We start from the raw sequence: 21,185 nt of genomic DNA, 5'->3' as shown, positions 1-21,185 counted from the left end.
TCACTCTCCTTACAATGGCGACTCCACTGGGGACCTAGAGGTTATATGATTAATTCGTAGTTATGGTCTAAGGTATCCAACACTAGGTTGCCTATGGGTTGTAAAGAGAATTAACTTGGATAATCTCTAGTTAGAGAGCGAGACTTGAACGCATAATATCTTCCTTTTGCACAAAAGTAAAAACCAAACAAGCAACATTGCATCACGCATAAGAATAGCCCACTTAAACCATTGGGGATTGCCTCATTGACTAGGGCTTGCCAACACTAGGCGTCTATCCCAAAATCAATAACAGTCATCCCACCCATATCACCAACAAAATGTTGGGTGGGCGATGTCATAGGTCAACACATTGAGTGATTGATTTATGCATCGTTTCTTAAGGTATGGTAGCTTTAGACACCCAAGCCTTTTTTGACCTTAAAATGGCATTGCGTGAATCTTGAGTTATAACATGCTTATGTGATTATGTGACTATGTGCACCGTGTTAGGATATTCTTCTTTTTCTATTTTTTTTGTGTTTTGTCTAGGTTCCATTTTACGAAGTTGTCTCTTTGTGATTTAACGTCATATTCAAAGGATAACATAAAAAAAAAGGGTTAAATATGCGGGCGGCCAGTGGACGAGCCAGTTTTGATTTCTCAAAAAAACAAATTCACTCGTCCGAACAATATCTTCATTGAAGAATTGTTAAGGGCGATGTTATCCGCTTGAGTATATTTTGCGTCTTTTTTCTTTTTTTCTCCATTAAAAAGCAAGCGTATCGATTTACTTATCCTTTCGTACTTCTTTAGGGCCAGTTTTCATGCTTAGAAAAGAGGACCCCCGGGCACTCGCATTCTAAGTTACCGCCCAAAGATCAACCCCTTTCAAACCACTTTCATTTGACAACTAATCCTAGTCGAACAACCATGACAAACGTCGAAGAACTTCAACAGGAGATTCTTCGTATGAGAGAGGAAAAGGCTTAAAAGATCAAGGAGAGAAGAATTAAGAAGATGTTAAACGCTAAAAAGAAAAAAGTTGAAGCGTTAGCCTTACAAGAAAAGATGGATCAACTATCCATCAAAGAAACGTCGTTAGAGAAGCTAGTCCTTCGTTCTACAATGTGGAACAAGTACTTTAGCGCAGAGAAGTTTGCTCCTCCCCCAGGACTTGCTTTACTAGAAAAGTTCGTAGCTACGGAATTGCCAATATTTAAGGTGACCAATAATCCACAAAATCACTTAATGTGTTTTACATGCACTATGGCACTAAAGAGAGTTGATTCTAAGCTTTATGCTTTGACTTTCCCTTTATCACTAGACCCAACCGCGAGAGAGTACTGGTACTATGGGCTAGATCCAAAATTTAAAACAACATGGGAAGATGTAGTTTCGGCTTTCATCACCAAATACGAGAGTAATGTAGAGTTCAAGTTAACATTACGTGAACCCAAGATGCGTAAGCAAGGCGAAGATGAAGGTTTCCTTGCTTTCTATGGTAGATAGTGAGAAAAGGCGGCCCACCTTGCCCAAAGGCCTCCTGAACTCGAGTTAGTACAAAAATTCAATGACAACTGTCATGAGAAGTACAAAAAACATCTACGGTACCTTAGTTTAGACACTTTTCAAAAGGTCTACTCTATGGCTACTAGGATTGAAGATGATCTCGCTAAGGAAAATCCAAACAAACCTCATTATCATCATAAACCTAAGAATAACTACAAGAAGGGGAGTGATAATGCATCACCCTTTATTGACGTATTTGCGACTTCCACGCAATACAATAACACGAATCGATATGATGGTCCTAGGAAAAGATGGACAAAAGAGAGAAAATTTAATCCATTTCCTGTAAGCTATAATGAATTGCTAGAAAAACTAAATGAAAAAGGCTTACTAGCCCCAACAAGGCCAACACCACCAACTCTACCAGAAAAGAGGTTTCCTTAATGGAATGGTAGTGCTTATTTTTCTTATTATAGAGGCGTTGGACACGATACAGGACGTTGCTATGTTCTAAAGCACAAAATACAAGATTTAGTACACGATGGAAGGATTCCCACGCCTAAACCTAACAATAATGCATCCCCCTTAGCGGTGTTTCATATCAAGGAAGATCATATGGGGAGTGACACGTTCAATACTTTGGACTATATTACATCCATAGGAGAACCTCTATCAACAATACTCATAGGGGCAACTAATGAAGTATGTGGACTATGGGACGACGACTTTCAAGACTTATATGTCTCTAAGTATGCCGTCGTCCCACCTCCATCTTGTTTGCAAAATGAAACAAATGGAACGCTTGATTGGGATCATTTCTTGGGGAGATCTCAAGACTTATTGTAATCTCTCCTTGGATGAACAATGGCATCAAGCAAAACTCATGGAGCATCTTGAAATTGAGGCACATCCAAAGCCTCTAGAAGAAAGTTGGTTTACGAGTCCTATGACTAACCCAAATGAGATAGATCATTTAACTCGTTCTGGGCGAGTCTACCAAGCACCACCACTAAATGGATCTTCGACCACACAAAATCAAACTCAAGGTCAAACACAAAATACAATACCACCTCTACTTGAGGTGGAAGTTCCATTTGTCAAACAACTTCGCCAATCCAAGGTGAATGTTAGCATTTGAGAACTCCTAAGTACTTCTAAAGAACATAGGAATTCTCTCATGAACGCTCTAACAAATTTTTCTGTAAGTATGGACACAACCCCTCATGATCTTGTTAGCTTGCTTACTAGCGAGAAATCCGACAAGTCAATCGTTTTCACTAATGCTGATTAGCCTTTAAAGGACATTACCCACAACAATGCGTTATATTTAAGTGTGGGATGCAAGGGATACAACATCCCTCTAACTTTGGTAGAAAATAGGTCGGCTGTAAACGTATGCCCATTACGAACGTAAAAATACTTGGGCCTAAAATCCAGAAAAAGATTTCCAATCAACAAAACAAAGCATAAGGACCTATAACAGTTCAAGAAGATCGGTGTGTTGAACTGTTAAGCTACCCATTACAAGAGGTCCAATTCAAAAGATGGTTGAATTCCATCTTATGGACATAAAACCTACATTGAACCTTTTTTGATACACGAGCTTGGTGCAATACCATCCTCACTTCATCAAATGATTAGGTTGAACAATCAAGGGCTTCCGATGACTATACATGCTTCTCCACTAAAAATAGCAATAAATGATCAATCACTCTTAGAAATAAACCAAGACAATGATGAAGAGGACATGTGCAGATTTACCGTGGAGCCAATCTTCACAATTCAAATCGAAGAAGACTTAGAAGAATAATTCAAGCTTGATCCATATTCCACTCGGATAGTAAACAACATCTTGCGAAAGAGTAGTTACTGTCCTGGGATGCCTTTGGGAATAGGAATGAAGAATTCTCTCTTACTTCCTATCCCAAAAAAACCTTCTCCTTTGGATTGGGATATAAACAAACTAAAGAAAAATTGGAGTCTCATGATGCCAAAAACAAAGCACGTAGAGATAATAATAAGAAAGGGATAATCACTTTACTCCCATCCTATTAACGAACCCTTAATGGAAAATTCATTAGGGAGGAAGAATATTACCCATGCTACGACTTTCCGGAACCCTTAGTTTTGGAAGGAATCAAGAAGCCTTGGTTTGAGATATTTCATGATTGCTACTTCTTGGATGACGATCTTAGTATCGTTAAATCAAAACACCCAACTCTATGGTGCTATTATGGGCAAGCATTTAACTTGCTATTTGAACTAGAGCAAAATCATGTCCAACAATGACCAATAAAAACGCCAAGACGGAGCCTTTGACCCAAACTTGTTGATCACCCCTTCAAACGAAACTTTTAAGCATGGATGGAGGAAATCTTTCAAATGGATCAATCACCATGGCAATAAACTGGAGATCGTCACAAGCTAACGGAAGATGTTTGAAGAATCGGACGATGAATCTATTGTAGACTCTAGGGAAGCTGAAAATCTAGGCCTTGTGGCCTTTACTGAGTCTTTATTTTCTAGTTCTAAGGACGAATATCCCAAAAAGGATTCTTTTCTTGATGTACTCTCTTTTTATTTTAATAATATGAGTTCTATTTCCGAGTATATGCCTTCTCTTGAATCTTTCGAATGCTCTAACAATCAATCAAATGAAGATAATAACATTAATAAATTGGTTGAATTAATGAATAAACGAGAACAAAAGAACCCTTTTGTTGAAGAAACTGAAATAGTTAACATAGGAACTAACGAAAATAAGAGAGAAGTCAAAATTGGCTTACCTCTAAATCCGGAAGAGCGATCAACCCTCATATCGACGCTCAAAGAATTCGAAAACGTGTTCGTTTGGTCATACAAGGACATGCCTGGAATAGATAGGAAAATAGCGGAACATACCATTCCCTTGAACCTTTCTTCTAAACCAGTAATACAAAAACATCGACGAATGAAACCTGATGTCGCATTAAAAATAAAAGAAGAAGTACAAAAACATTTGGACGCCGGTTTTTTTCGCGTATTTAGTTACCCAGATTGGGTAGCAAATATTGTTCTAGTCCCTAAAAAGGATGGACGAGTTTGCATGTGTGTCGACTATAGGGATCTTAATAAATCTTGCCCTAAAGACAATTTTCCTCTACCACATATTGATATATTGGTAGATAACACCGCTGAACATGCGATGTTATCCTTTATGGATGGATACGCAGGTTACAAGCAAATTTTAATTGCAAAAGAAGATGAAGAAAAGACATGCTTTATTACCCTTTGGGGTACGTATTGCTACATAGTTATGCCATTTCGTTTAAAAAATGCAGGAGCTACGTACCAAAGAACGGCTACGACTCTCTTACATGATATGATGCATAAAGAAATAGAAGTGTATGTGGATGATATGATACTGAAGTCCAAAGATATAACGGGACATATAAAAGCTTTACGCAAATTTTTCATTCGCATAAAAGAATATAAAATGCGATTGAATCCACAAAAATGCGCCTTCGGAGTCACTTATGGTAAGTTACTCTAATACGTAGTAAGTACACGTGGCATTGAGATCGATCCCTCTAAAATAAAGGCAATTGTTAACATGCCTCCCCCTCGAACAGAAAAAGAAATTAGGGGATTCCTTGGCAAGTTACAATACAATAGTCGATTTATCAACAAATTGAATATGACTTGTCAACCAATATTTAAAAAATGGAAAAAAGAGGAGAAACATAATGGGACGATAAATGCCAAAAGGCCTTTGAGAAAATCAAAGATTATCTCAAAAGTCCACCAATTTTAGCACCACTATTACCCAAACTACCTCTTAGGCTACCTATTACAGTTACGAACACAGCCACAGGCGCCATGTTAGCACAAGAGGTAGAAAAGTCGAACGTGCAATATATTATATAAGCAAAAAATTCATCTAGTACGAAACAAAATATAGCACTTTTGAAAAGACAAACCTAGCATTAGTTTGGGCAACCAAAAAGTTACGACATTATATGTTACCACACACTACTCATGTGATTTCTCAACAAAATCCGATAAAGAATTTGTTTGAACAACCACCCATACAAGGAAGGATATTTTAGTGGTTGGTGATGTTGGTTGAATTTGAGCTAAAATATATTCTTGAAAAATTAATGAAAGGAAAAGTAATTTCCGACTTCCTGGCACAACATCAAATTCAAACAAGTCATGCAGAAACTACTCATTTTCTGGATGAAGAGATTCTCATGACACAAGATGAAAAATGGGTAATGTACTTCGACGGTGCGTCCAATCAAAAAGGATGTGGCGTAGGAGTGTTACTCATAAGTTTAGAGGGAGCACATACTCCAATATCTGTTAAATTAGAATTTGAGGTTACTAATAATGCCGCAGAATGCGAATCGTGCATTATTGGATTAGAAGCAGCAGCTAGCATAGGTGTGAAAAAATTAGAGGTATATGGAGACTCCAGTTTGATTATAAATCATATTTTAAAAAATTGGAAAATAAAGAACTCCACAATGATATTATACCAAGCACACCTAGAGCAACTCATCGAGCATTTTGAACATCTTGATTTAAAATATCTCCCAAGGATGACAATCAATTTGCCGATGCGCTAGCAAAATTAGCCTCAATAATCAACATTCCAGATCACTTGAATATGATGCCATTATGCGTTAATAGAAGAGAAAAACCAGCGTATTGTAACGCAATAGAGGAAATAAATGACATTGAAGGAGACAATCCTTGGTATGATCATATCCTCCAATATATTACTCATAGCACATATCCCGAAAATACTTCATCGAAAGACTAACGAGCCTTACGAACACTTGCTGCCCAATATGGTCTAAAATATGGTCAATTACGCAAAAAAGGACCTAATGGTTAAAGCTTACTATGTATAGGCCAACTGGAAGCCACACTCCTTATGGAAAATACTCACAAAGGTGTTTGTGGACCTCACATGAATGGTAAAATGCTTTCACAAATAAATTCACGGCAAGGGCACTATTGGTCCATTATGGAACATGATTGCACACAATATGTAAAAAATGTCTGCAGTGCCAAATGTTCGCTAATTTACAACACCTTCCACCGTCCGAATTATACAATCTCACTTCCCCTTGGCCTTTTTCGACTTGAGGAATTGACATAATTGGAAAAGTCTCTCCAACAGGATCAGGAGGGCACGAGTACGTATTAGTTACCATTGATTACTTTACTAATGGGATTGAGGCTGCTTCTTACATGAATATCACTTCTACACGTCGCAAAGTTTCTCGAACGAATCATATTTTGTAGATACGGAGTTGCACATGAACTAATTAGTGATCAGGGATCTCAATTCAAAGCTGAAGTCGAGACCCTCTGAACTCATTATAAAGTAAAACATCATTACTCTTCCCCATACAGACCTCAAATGAATGGAGCTATAGAATCGGAAAATATAAATATAACAGTCATTATTAAGAAAATGGCAGAAAATTACAAAGAATGGCCGAATAAACTACACTTCGCATTATGGGGTTATAGAACGTCTATACGAACATCAATAGGGGTAACTCCATACTCCTTAGCTTTCTCCCTACAGCGTAATTGAAATCCTATCAAGAGGAGCCGTCAAATTAATGGATATTGGAGGAGATAAAATTCGCCAATTAATAAACATTGATCGCATTAAGAAATATTACATATGAAATCCGGATAAAACTCTTTCACTCATACAACCAACTTTAATTAGCATTCGATTGAAAGATTCTACGTGTTAAGCATTTTACCGAATAACACGGTAAAATAAATAACACTTGGGAGGGTCATTTAGAAATAATAAACTATTCTAAATGTTTAAATTTTTTCGAACATTATGAAAAAATCTTTACACTTGGGGGGGGGGGGTAATAAGACAAAATTTTAAACATTTTTCTAGACATTCGTATCACAGATGTCGCGCGCAACTGGAATAGTTGCGTGCGGATGTCACGCGCAACTTTGTTGCGCGCGCCACTTGATGACGAACTGCGAACCCGATTTTTTGCATTTGGATGAAGTTACGATTTCTGATTACGATAAAAAGAGGGTGTTTCTTAAATATAACATATACTCGAAAAATAAAATTAAACCTTGACTTAATTCGTTTAAACAAGGTTTGATCAATTTTTCATTTAATTTCTATCTATGAGATTAAAGAAAAAAATAAATAAAAACAAAAAAAATTCATAATAATATAAAAAAATTAGAACTACGCAATGACCTGATTTTGCAAAGCGAATATGTAGGCAATCTTTATGATTCGGTCATATCAAAATATAAAAATATGAAGCTCATTTTATTTAATTCAAAATTCAAAAGAGAGACATTATTGAACTAGATAGTAGACAAAAAATAAATAAAATTCATTGTAGTGATTACACTTTATTCGAAAAAAAAAACAAATGGTAAAATTGAGTAACACTCTAAGGTTTTACTATGTCCTCGATTGTCGAGGAGTAGTTTCTATCGTAGCGTTTTCAGAAATCTTGGAGCTTTCCCCAACACTCTTCTTTTTCACCCAAACATTGTTTTTCAATTTTGGGATTGGGGCCTTTGCAACCTGTTTTCCTTTCCCTTTGATTATTGGAGCTTTCTTGTGAGTATTTGGTGAAGGTTCTTAAATTTTCACACCTTGTTGCGCGGGTTTGGAAGGAGCCTTTCTTTTTGTTTCCTTCGAACAAGCCTTAGGGGATGATATGTATAACTTTCTTCTCACTCCTTTGTTTTGACCAGTAGGAGGAGTAGTAGTGGTTGAATGCATCAAAGGTTTAGTTGGATTGCAAGCGGTGGCGGCTTGAAGTTGAGATCGAGCCTTGTTAAACTCACCCTTATCCGCAGCATTCATCCAAGCCTTGTAAAAGGAAGATAATGTGATATTCGCAGGAGGATTTTGTATTACCTATTTAGGAAGACTTGACCAATATTCCATCTAACGAGAAATCCTTTCGGGTTTAAAAGTCACATCTTTAGGGGCATTAAAATCTTGCGGAGGAATATATTGCCTCATCTCGTATTGTCTCATCACCCTATAAGGAAAAATATAAGTAGTACTAGATAGGCCTAAAATACTAATGTAAGGGCAATTGAGACTATTCCCAATAAACTATTTATGTTCCACCAAGGAATCACAAACTGTATATTAGGAACTCCATGATAGAAAAATGACGTTCATTCCTCTTTATTCTTATGCTTATAAAGGAGTCGACGTCCAGGAAATATCTTTACTCCATTAGCCTAAGGTTTCGAGGCTGATCAACAATTCGTAAACGCTTCATGAGCCAAATCTGAATATATAAAAAAAAAACTTATTTTGCGATTTATTACACGAGCAGGTGGCGCGTGCAACTAAATCAATTGCGCAACTCAGATGATTGCGCTGGTCATGCCAGCACAACTTCTTGACTTGCGCTGATAAACGCCGAAAAAAAACAACGTATCTTTTATAGGAGTGGACTTCCCGTGAAACCATTTTCGTTAGCATCTCCTCTAAGGCGATTCAAGCACAAAACGGTTTCCGCCAAAACCAAAGGAGTAGGTGAATGACATCCCTCTATTTGCTCTACTATAGACACCATTGAATTATCTCTGTATTCTTTTCCTGTCCTAAGTAAACAATTAACAATAAGACAATAACGAGGCGCGACGAAGTGTTCTATAAATTGAATAAAATTCACGCCTTCTTTCAGTTCCTATGTTGGTCATATCATTGTCGGATAAACCAAAAAATCTTCAAAATATAGGTTTGGGATCCGACAAGGTAGGCGAATAAGTCACAAGAAGAGTGTTTATAGGGAAGCCTAGCAAGGCCTCGAACTCACAAGGAAGAGGGACAATTTCATCCCCTCTAAACAAGAAAAGATGATGGTTAGAGTCCCAATGGTTGATGACGGAATGAAGAAAATCAAAATTAACCACTTATTGCATATAATTCAATAAAGGGTCCAAGTGATAAATTTTGAAAATTAGTTTGTCCTCGGTTGAAGGGAAGTGACCCATTGCTTCAAACGTTGTTCAAAGGTCTTCACCATTGTTAAAAAAAATAAAAATAGAAGAGAGAGAGAATCAGATTTTAGAGAGATTAATTCTTTTTAATATCTTATGTTACTAAGCGAATGAATGCAAGATGATCAAAAGCCTACAAAAAATCACGTTTAAATAGACCCAAGAGTAGAAAATTTTCGGCAAATTTGTCTTAAAGGATAGTTCACAGGCAGGTGGCGCCCTCAACACCAGAGTTTCACGCGACAACCGCGCTCAACAGAATTATATGTGCGCGACAGCCGCGAGCAACTCACAAAGTTGCGCGCTACTCCCCTGATGCGGCTTGTAATTATGGTTAATTTTCGTATCATATAATGACGCAATCTTCACGAGATCTTTAGACGAATCATACGCTTTCCTTCTAACACTTTGTGTCCCTTTTCTTACCTTTTTTTTATTTTCTTTTTTCTTGTTTTCTTTTTTTTTTTTTCCAATTGTTTTCCTTCTGTCTTTTTCTTTTTCTTTTTATTTTCTATTATTTCCCACTTTTTATTTTTCTTCTTTTTTTTCCTTCTTTTTGCCTTCTTTTTTTAGAGTATGTTTATTTTTTCGAGGGGGTAAGTCGGGAACCCTTTCCCTCCCTTGAAAATTTAACGCATTAATATACACATAAAAAAAATTACATATATACAAGTGTGTCATATATATACAAAAAGTATAGGTCCATCCCAATATCATGATTATATGGATGGCCTAAACGATAGCAAGTCATTAGAACTACCCCAAAATGGGGGCTCCAAGACTTGTGAGATAGCAAGAATGTGCATAACCCAAGACATGGGGGCTTCAATATCAATAAATAAAAACACAATGATATATTCATGCCATTCGAGCTACTTTCAAGAATCGCCTAAACTACAAAGGGTTTACATAGATCTCGAGCCTTACAATTTTCAAACATATCACAATGATTTAATAATCATGTTGTTCCTTTGAAAACTAAGTTTGCAACTAAACTTTGCCATTAAACATGTTACATACTCAAGCCATTTTCAAGTTCAACTTCAGAAACTAATCTTAGTGCATAATTGTTGTTCCAATACTTCAATTTACTCTAGAGATTAGAGAGTATGACTAGTATAGAGCAAAAGAAACAAAATCATGATGCATAAAACATACTTGCTCATACGAAAGTTTAGTACTCAATCATTCATCATGAAAATTTTATCAAGACACATTATTTCATGAGTTAGAATGTAAACAAAAGATTGCTAAATTCTAAATTAAGGAGTCTTCATTATTCTCCATTGTTCCACACATTAGAATTTCGCAAGGGGAATAACATCTACTTTCTCGAGCTTCAAAACAGTAAAAAAAAATTTTGAACTCAAAAGAAAGAATACAAAAGTAGCAAGAATAGACGAAAAAATTTGAACAACATTTCATTTTTCCTCTTACTTGTTCTAATGAATGACCAATATTATTAGACTTAGAAAATTTCTTTGTTAAAACTATGAATGGTAAAAAAAAAAAACATATAAACACACTAATTTAATCGTTTCCAAGATCCTAGTTGTTATCATAATAAGACGAAACACAGGATCTCTAGACCGATTTCAAGCAACATGAAAGGGTCTAATAATTAAAAACAAACAAGTCATCGAAGTCACCCAACATTGGGGGCTACAATATTCGATAATATAAAATGGGGGCTCAAAAGCCCGAAGTATAGCCAAACTACTCTAGTTCGATGATGTCTTCAAGAATTCCCTAAACTAACTAGTTTTGCGCAAATCATGAGATCACAATTTTATAAGTGAATAATAATAACCGTCGGTTATTTTTATCATTGATAAAACCAATTTTGAACTTTACGCATAAAAAAACAAACTTGAGTCGCAAGAACAAATTCATGCTATTATAAAAGTTCAAAATTTCATTTATAATTTTAATGCATAATTGTTGTTCTAAACACTTCAATTTACAGTAAAAATTTACAAGTACATTTTACGTGAGCAAAACAAAAGAGAAATAAAGTTCAACACAAAGGCAAAATTAAAACAAAAAAAAAGCACATATGACATGGGTCGGGACTAGGTTATTGGACTAATCCTCCCTAAGCCAAACAAAATTTATAAACAATTAACTAACCTAAATACAAGTATAGAGGTAAGTCAAGGGTCGAACCCAAAGGAACGGTAATGTGTAAGTGCTTTCAATTATGTGCCTAAGCTAGGTCGAAGTCTAAGGATAAAAGGTGACACTAACAACTACTTAAACGAAGAAACAAAACAAATAGGAATCAATATACTGAAACACTAAGGTTTAGGATCCACATATAAAACCAATGACCATAGCAAATTGGGATAGGAAGTTGACTAAGTCGAGTGATGCGAGGGAAAACCAATCATGCAACCAAAAGAGCATATCAAGCTATTTTCCTAGAGGTCTAACTAGTGTCAAGTACGATAAACTCTAGGTAGGAACGTCACAAGACACCTCAATCGTTAAATTCAAGCCACAAATCAATGGTCCGTATCAATGTGAACCTACAATGCAATCTAGTGTGAATAACTAGGGTGATCAAGCCTAAATCAAAAACACACATGCACATAATAAATTAACCAATTTAATCACATCATCAACTCCATCAATTTTCACCAATTTACATCAATACATCACATCATATAAGCTTCACCATCCCCTAGCAAAGAAACTACTCTAACAACATCATCAAATCAAAAAACAACTTTTGAAAACAAGAATCAACAATCTAAGAATGACAATTACACTAATCAAAGATCAAACAACAAAATCAAACCAAAATCAAATCAACCAAACATGAATATTAAACAAAACAATAAATGAGATAAAGTTTAGAAATGCTCATTGGTAATAGAGAAGATCTCCAATACAATTGTCACCATTGAATCTTCAATCTCTCAAACACCATTGAAATTCCTCACTTTCTCTTTCTAAAATCTACTCCTAAAACTAACCCTAAAACTAGAGAGAGAAGCTCTCCACTAAGCTAAGAATATGATCAAAATCTAAAATAAAACATATTCTAAACTTGTCCCAAAAATCGGGTTACAAAGATAATTATAAAGGCACGAAAACACCAAAAATCGAGCAACAAATACTCCAGGAGGCGCGCCCGCGCAGCAGGTGAGGTGCACCCGCGCCCGAGCTCTGCGCGCCCGCGCTTCTCTAGGTTTCTTCGAGATTCTCGCGGCTTCAGGCGTTCGCTAAGGTTCACCAATATCAAGACCCGAACCTCGTACAATACCTACAACCACGGAAATAGACAAATAATGGCAAAAAGGCTAGAAAACCAACGAAATACACAAAAACTACAAAATAAGAGAGGAAAGGTAAAAATAAGCAACAAAGCATAAAATTAAGCAATTATTGAGCAAGAAAGCTATGAAAAGAGGATGAAATCAACCTAAATGCTCATCAAATGGGTTCCATTTATGACACCCATCAACATATATGCTTGACATGCTCATACAGGATCAATACTTTGTGAGCCACGTGCTGACCGAGGGTACCTTTGTTTATACTTTTCTTTTATTTGTGAGCCAGGTGATGACCATACACTTTTGTGAGCCACGTGCTGACCGAGGCAGAGAAAAGGTACCCATTGGTTGACAAGTTGGCCTTCGCAGTGGTAACAACGGCAAGGAAATTAAAGCCATATTTTGACGCGCACATAATTCAAATCCTCACAAATCACTCGTTGGAGAAAACGTTACAAAAAATGGACGCGCCAGGCAGACTCCTGAAATGGGGTATTGAGCTCTCCGAGTATGAATTTGAGGTCAAACCTAGGCCAGCCATCAAAGTGAAAGCCTTAGCAGACTTCATTGTGAAGGCCTCGTATGAGGAGAAGGAGGATGATGTCGGTATCTTGATGGTGGAGGTAGATGGATTGTCAGCCCAAACAGGGAGCGGAGCAGGGATCATAATTACATCCCCGGAGGGAAATGTATTTGAGTATGCCATAAAATTCAAATTCAAGGCATCAAACAATGAGGCAGAGTACAAGGCAGCTCTGGCAGGCTTGCGTTTGAGTATCGCAGCAGGAGCTAGGAAAGGCCATTTGCAGACTGACTCTCAGCTTGTGGCCATTCAGCTAAGGGGGGCGTATGAGATCAGGGAGCCCGCAATGTTGAAATATTTGACAAAGGTAAGGGAGTTGGTCTCTCAGATAGGTCACTTCCAGATAGACTTGGTCCCTAGAGCAGGAAATTCTAAAGCCGATGCACTATCAAAGTTAGCCAGCTCCACCCTGCAGAGCCTCACAAGGACGGTGATAGTGGAAGCCTTGGAGGAAAGCAACATAGCGGAAAAGGAGCAAGTGAACTGCATTGGGCAGCATTGGACTTGGTTCATAGATATACTACCATATAAAGTTCATAGTTCGCTACCTGACGATGAATTACAAGCTAAGAAAGTGAAAAAGATGTCAATTGGTACGTGGTGATGAACGGAGAACTTAACAAAAAAAGGTTTCTCAAAGCCATTGCTAAGATGTATTCCAGAGTCGGAACAGGAGAACATCATGGAAAAAGCACACTCAGGAATATTTGTCAACCACATTGGTGGAAAGGCATTGGGAGTGGAAGTTCTCAAAGGAGGCGCATACTGGCGCATACTTGGTCCCTAGTTCATATGTGAGGAGTGCGACAAGTGTCAAAAGTACTCCCCATTCATAAACCAGCCAGAAAATGATCTGACTCTAATTCTTTGCCCGATCTCGTTCGCCCAGTTGGGAATGGACATATTGGGACCGTTCACCACTGGGTCAGCGGGCAGAAAGTACCTCATTGTGGCGGTAGACTATTTCACTAAGTGGATAGAAGCCGAGCCCGCCAAGTACATAAAGGCAGCCCAAGTGAGGACGATATGGAAGAACATCATCACAAGGTTCGGGGTGCCACACTACATAGTTTTTTACCACGGATGTCAATTTTACTACGACACAATCAAGGATTATCTGGAGGACATGGGCACCAAGTATGCAAGTGCCTCAGTTTGTCACCCACAGAGCAACGGTCAGGCTGATGCAGCAAAGAAACTAATCTTAACAGCTCTATAGAGAAAGCTGGAGGACACAAGGGCCTATGGGCTGACCTAGTCCTAGAGCTGTTATAGGCAAACAAAACCACTAAAAAGGAGTCCACTGGCAAAAGCCCTTTCACTCTAGCCTATAGGGCTAATGCAGTTGTCCCAGTAGAAGTTCAAATCCCTAACCTGAGGATAAAACACTACTAAGCACAAGGGAATGAAGGGAACATGTTTGAAGAACTAGTCTTCCTGCCGGAAGTAAGGCTACAGGCAGCCCTCAAGCTTGCATCCTAAAAGAGCAGGATCTCCAAAGCTTTCAACAAAAGGGTCAAGCACAGGTAGGACATCGGCAGTAGGAAGAGAAAACCAGCATGGAAAGCTGTCAGCCAATTGGGAACTCCCCTTCATCATTCACGAGCAGGTAGGACCCGGTGCATTCCTCCTCGCAGATCAAGAAGGTCAGGTCTTAAGGAATAGTTTCAATGTTGATGTGTTAAAGAAATATTTCGTTTAAACATGTGAGATATTCAGTAGAATTGGAGATAATTGTTTTAATCTCACAAAGAGCTCCGTTTAGTTCATGTTATGTCAACTAAGGCATTTGAGCCATTTTAATTCAATGAAATACAAGCCTCTACGTGAGGAGTATATTGCATAAATATGTTTTAATATTTCATACTTTAGCATCATATACTAACGCGCATAAATTAAAAAAAAAAAAAAAAACAAAAAAGAGCATGCAAGTGCTGAAAGCAGAAAGCGCCATAGCATAAAACAGTGTCAAACAGTAAAAGAAAGCATCCCTCCCTATAATCTCACATTACCTGCTGAAAGTAAAATAGGGCGCTACCTCGAGGACGCTTGAGGGGGATGCATGGCATGTTCAACTTGAGCAGGAGAGGGCAGGGAAAACAAAAAAGATGAGCTGTGAAGGAAACACTAAGGTTCTCTTAGTTCCACCCAGCTCACCTCTTTGAGGGGGAGAGGAGGAGAATTTAGATATATAATAAGCCCTTACGAAGAGAAGTAAGAGACATAAAACAATAAGTCGCAGCACAAACAAGCTGAACGACATAAATAAGTCACAACAAAACAAGCTGAATGACATAAATAAGTCACAACAAAACAAGCTGAATGACACAAAATGAGCAGTCAAAATGCTGATCGACACAAGTAAGTCTCAGCAAAGCAGACTGACTGATGCGTAGACAGGCAGAAATTGAATAAACTAGTAAACATGCAAGAAAGTCTCTACAAAATTCAAGTAAAGTACATAATGCACAAGCATTCAGCAAAAGCAGGGCAAGAAGAGTAAAACTCATCGAAGTTCCTGCAAAACACAGCAGAGAATAAGAAATCAAGAGAGCCCTCAACAACCAAATTAGGAAAACAGTGAGGCCCAACCTACGAAGCTTCGCCAAACGCAATTAAGAGGCTACTGTGCTAAGGTCTAGGCACTACTACACCTTAGCGCAACAGCAGGTCCAGACAAACACGCAGACAACAAAATAACCAACATACAAGACAGCAGAGAAATCATCAAATACATACAATACGTAGCTGATCCCCTACCCACCAGGGCAGCGTAAACATTCAGCCAGATAGTTCATAATGGCTACAAAAGCTGAACCCATGCCCACCAAGGCAGAGTAAACATCCAGCAAGTTAATTACAATGTATGCAAAACTGAGCCCTTGTCCACCAGGACAAGGAAACACTCAGCGAGTAAAGTAAAAAAGTAAAAATTAAAGGTTAAGCTGGACAGACCCAACAACAAAAGACAAAGTATTCTAAGAAAACACAGGAAAGAATAATCTTTGACAGCGATACACCCCAAAGATAGTAACAAAAACTACCTAGTTACAATAGATAAGGGTGAGAGAAACTCGGATAAACCACTAGAGTAGGAAGGTGACAGCCGCCGTAATCTTTATTGTCCACCAGCCAAAGATTCCACCCCAATAGCTTCAGCAACGTCTGGACAATGGGTAACCTCCAAGTTACGCACGACATGTTCAAGAACCTTGCAGCTGGCAGCACGTGGATGGTCAGCAGGTAGATCAAACAAACCAGCATCGCCTGCAACATCAACTTTAGCCCAGAAGGTGTTGAAACGAGCCTGCTGCTCCTCACCTTCACCATATAAGCTGCTCACACATCGAGCTGTAGCCTCCCATCCACCATCATGGCGATCAGCCAATAACATAGCGAAAGCAGGGGAGAGCGCAAAAGCATTGAGCGCCTCTTTCCTAGCAATTTCCAGCTCAGTGACATGCCCAGCCCGCATATTAGCAATCTCTGTCTCCAACGCCTGCACCCTGGCCTGAGAGGTTTACAACTGTTCCTCACAACTCGTCAACTTGGTCTGAATAAGCTGAAATTCTCCCAACTGAAGCTGCAGGGCGTCCGCCCTCTCCCTCAGAGGAGTCACCTCATTTACCATGGCATCTCTCTCAGCCCGAGCCTAATGAACCTCCTAATTCTTTTAAGAAAGAATTAAGCCCTTATTTTGATACTCCTTCTCCAATATCAGCATGGCATTGGATAATTCTCCAACAAACCTGACAAGCTGCAGAAAGGGGTAGAAAAAGAAAGGAGTAAGTCGAAGAAGAAATCAATTGAAGATAAAAATAAGGCAAGACAATAATAAAGGGCTAAACATAGAAGAAAGAAAAACCGGAATTAGATAGGTGAAAGCTAAAAGCAGAAACTAACCTTCTACAGGTCATGACAAGTCGTTGCAACAGGAAGGCTGAATAAGCTGCGCGTAGAATAAGCTGGAAAATGAAATCCCTGTGTAAGACGGTACCCCAAAGTACCACCCTTCTTGGGGTCGTCCACGATCGGAGACTTGTCAGCCCTCACATTAATCTCAGGCCGAAAATGAGCATCCTGAGCTCCCGCTGAACACGGTTTGGGGTAATGGTGGGCATCAATGGGAACCTAAGAAAATTAGATAGCCCTAGTAGGGCGGAAAGTACCTCCAGCAGAGATTGAGGGAGCAGACAGAGGGTTCTCAAAAGCATCGCTCAAGAATTGGTGAACACAATGATTAGTTCACTGGAATTCTTAGTATCAACACCCCTATCATTATTCCCACCAAGCAACCCAGTGTTAGCAGAGTGAGAAGCAAAGGGTTCATGGCCAGAGGAGGTGTGAGCCTTCTTCGTTACAGGCGCATCCTCAGTAGGGGCAGAGGTCACAGGATCATCCTCCAAGTCAATAACTAGTTGATCCTGCTTGTGAGCACCCCCTGCCTGAGCGTGCCCAACTCTGGAGGCACTCCCTAATCCTGCTCGTGAGCACTCCTTTCCTTTGTGTGCCAACCTCTAGAGGCACTCCGGAGCCGCCCTCTCAATCTAGATGGGCGCGGTGGAAACCTTGGAATCTCCATGATAGTTTCATTAAGGAGCTGGAAATTAGCAGCTTCAACAGAAGAATCAACGTCGTCCTTTGCAACAGTAGCATTATCAAAGTTAGAAGAAAAGAGTAGAACATGCTCAGCAGAAGAAGTGGTCTTTACACCCGCAACAGTAGTCTCAACCTCATCAGAGGGAATTTTAAGAACACTATCCGGAAAATTGTCAGCGGTACTCTTGGGATCATCAGAAGCTTGATCACGTTGTCTTTTGGCAGCAGAGGTCTGAGGTACCACCTGGCCAGAAGCCGCAACAGGCTGCTTCTCAGGAAAAGCAACTTGTGCCACTAACGCCTCAGATTCTGAAGCCGCTCTTCGAGGGGCAGGCCGAGTCTCGCGTCTACTCCCAACAGTGGAGGATGAAGACTCAACTTCAGCGCGACTTGACCCTACGCGGTCAGCAACCGTCACGATGCCAAAAACAGCCCGTAGCTCAGCCGGAGCCAAACGCACCTCATTCTTCAAGGAGCCAGCATACACCTCTAGAGTGTCAAAAAGCTTAGGGGGATTGTTAGTAGTAGCATTTAAAGGGTCCCTCCAATTATCAGCCAGCCCAACGATGCGCTTGTCCAACTTGTCATAACTGGAAAAGGAGAAGACAAGAAAATAAAACAACATAAGGACCATGAAATGGGAGGAAAAATAGAAAAGGAAATGAAAGAAGGCCAAAAACTTACTAGACTCATGCGTATAGCACAAACGCATGGCAGAAAGCTGCTCATTGCCCACAATGTATATGGAATTGGGCAGGCAGATCTTAGGAAACTTGGAGTCACCAGTCCTCGCTCCCTATAGAGCATCAAAAGCCTCCATCTCACGAGTAGACTCGGAGGAGGAGACATTAACTCCAGCCATGTTAGTACGAATCTCCCTGAAGTTGCGCGGAGCATCAAAAGTGGAGGGCACCTTTACCCCGAAAAACTTGTCAGTCTAGTCCTAGAAGCGACCAAGCTTTGGGTAAGAGAGAACCCTGCCCTCCTTGGGAGCAACATAGTACCACCAAGACTCGGTCTTAGAAGCAGACCTCTTTAGGCTATTAAGGACTTGAAAAGGTGCAAAGACTCAGGGTACCTCCGAATCCACATGAACCACGGCAGGTAAATAAAAGTAAAAAGAGAAGCCGGATGTAGCAAGGATATGGAAATATTGAAGACATGGAACACCTTCTCCAGGGTAAGGTCAAGGGGAAACCTCAGACCCAAATCCAACTGAGACGCAAATACAGAAATATGCCCATCAGGGGGAGCAGATAGCTTTGAACCAAGGTCAATTATTTAATTTAATTGTTTGTTTTATATTTTCCTTGGAGTTACTAACGTGTGTATTTTGTTATTAGAAAAAGATACGAGGCATCCAAGTAAGTGCTTTAATTGTTTCATTGATCTTATGATATAGAAATCAGTTTTAGGTTGTTATTTTGATTCCTAGTATCATGTGAGGATGCTTTTCTTAGTATGATGTTTAGGGTAATAATTAAAAATTGCTAATATCAAGTATGATTTATGAGATGCTTCCTATTTTCTTTCTTAATAGCACGTTAGTATCATATTAGGGCTAAAACTTTGATTTTTATTGTTTAGTGACATGCTTGGGTTTGTTATTAATCTTGTCAGTATCATGCCTAGGATCTTACTAATATTATTATGCTTTAACATGATTATAATTATGATTTTAATTATTTTTATAATTGTGATTATTATGTTGCTTGATTATATTTATTGTTATTGCTTGATCACACCTTTTATGCATGTTGAAAGAGAATTTTAGTACTTGTAATCAACCTTAATAAGATAATTAATAATATTGTTTAGGGTTAATATGATTATAATTCAAGTGATCGCCAATAACAGTTTTATTTGTGCATTAATATTCAACCAACATAGATTAAACAGGTTTAAGGTTAATCTTGTTGATTGCATGTTAGCTAGAAAGCGCACATGAATACGATCAGAATAAATTAAAGGCCTATTATTAGAGCATATTCAATATCTTTTAGGTTGGATTTGTACCTTCATCCCCGAACTACCAGTCATAGTTCCAGACCTATTAAAGTTGACGATCTCCTAGATCGTTAAGGGGTGTAACCTTCACCCTGTGAACAGTTTACAAGTTCCTAAAATTTGTTAGCGACTCTTTTGCTCTATCCTCCTTCCCTTTAGACGCCACCATGCTTTAGTGTATGATCACAATGGGGTTCAAGTTTAGGGTATTGCTTGAAATATTTCCTACAGTTGTTGGCGACTCCACTGGGGAGGATTTCTATTTTAATTCCTGAAACTTATTTCGACAATGATTTAGAATTAGTGGATGAGACTCTAAAAGTTCTAAGTATTTCATGTGCGAAATTTTGATTAACATTATTGTCATATGCATAAAAAAAAAAGATATCATTGGAAAGACCATCCGTAATGCGTTAAAACATAGGATTTTTACACGTAGGAAATTTGAGGAATATTTTTCACAACTAGGATCGAAATAATGCTACGCAAAAATGGAAAATTTTATCGAGCACAGAAAGCTGCTGAGGCATGTAGGAACTAGCGTCAGAAAACAGAGTCTAGCGCCACTGATTTGACTCTGGTGCCAGGCGACAGCTTCTGTCGCTTGGCGCCAAAGCCAAATCTTGGCGGCGGCCTCTGTTTGCTAGCGCCAAGTTCTTCCAATATCGAGCCAGAAATATGCGTTCTAATTTTGACAAGTTTTTAGCACTGTTTTCTCGATCCTACTTCTTGATTGAGTTTTTCTTACTTTTTTGAAATCCATATGTGTTCTACATATGGACATAACCCTCTTGGAGTTCATGCCCCATCTACCTGATTGAACGCTCTGTGCAACAAAGGGTACATCCGAGAATGTTGAATTCACCAAACCATGGAAGCGAGTTTTTTAACTCGCGGTGTCCCATCCACTCGCGCCAACCCTTCAAAAGGTAAGGCTTCCGCGCGGTGCATCCGGAAAATTAACCATGGACCCTCTTTGACTAACCCATATCCCGAACTTTAGAGAACTAGAGCAATGGTTAGGTTGTAAACTCATTGTATCATGTTGTGACTACTTGTGCATACTTATTATGTGACAAAACGAACCATTTAATTTGACTTGTGTTTTTAAATAAGTCTTAATAAACTAATTAATAACTAAAGGACTTTGCTTAATTAATTAATTAATTAATTTTAGCTAATAAATATACCAAATTCGA

The sequence above is a fragment of the Chenopodium album genome, chromosome 1 (genome assembly GCF_948465745.1).
Source record: "Chenopodium album chromosome 1, dcCheAlbu1.1, whole genome shotgun sequence".
Lineage (NCBI taxonomy): Eukaryota > Viridiplantae > Streptophyta > Magnoliopsida > Caryophyllales > Amaranthaceae > Chenopodium > Chenopodium album.
Note: the sequence above shows the minus strand (reverse complement) of the source record.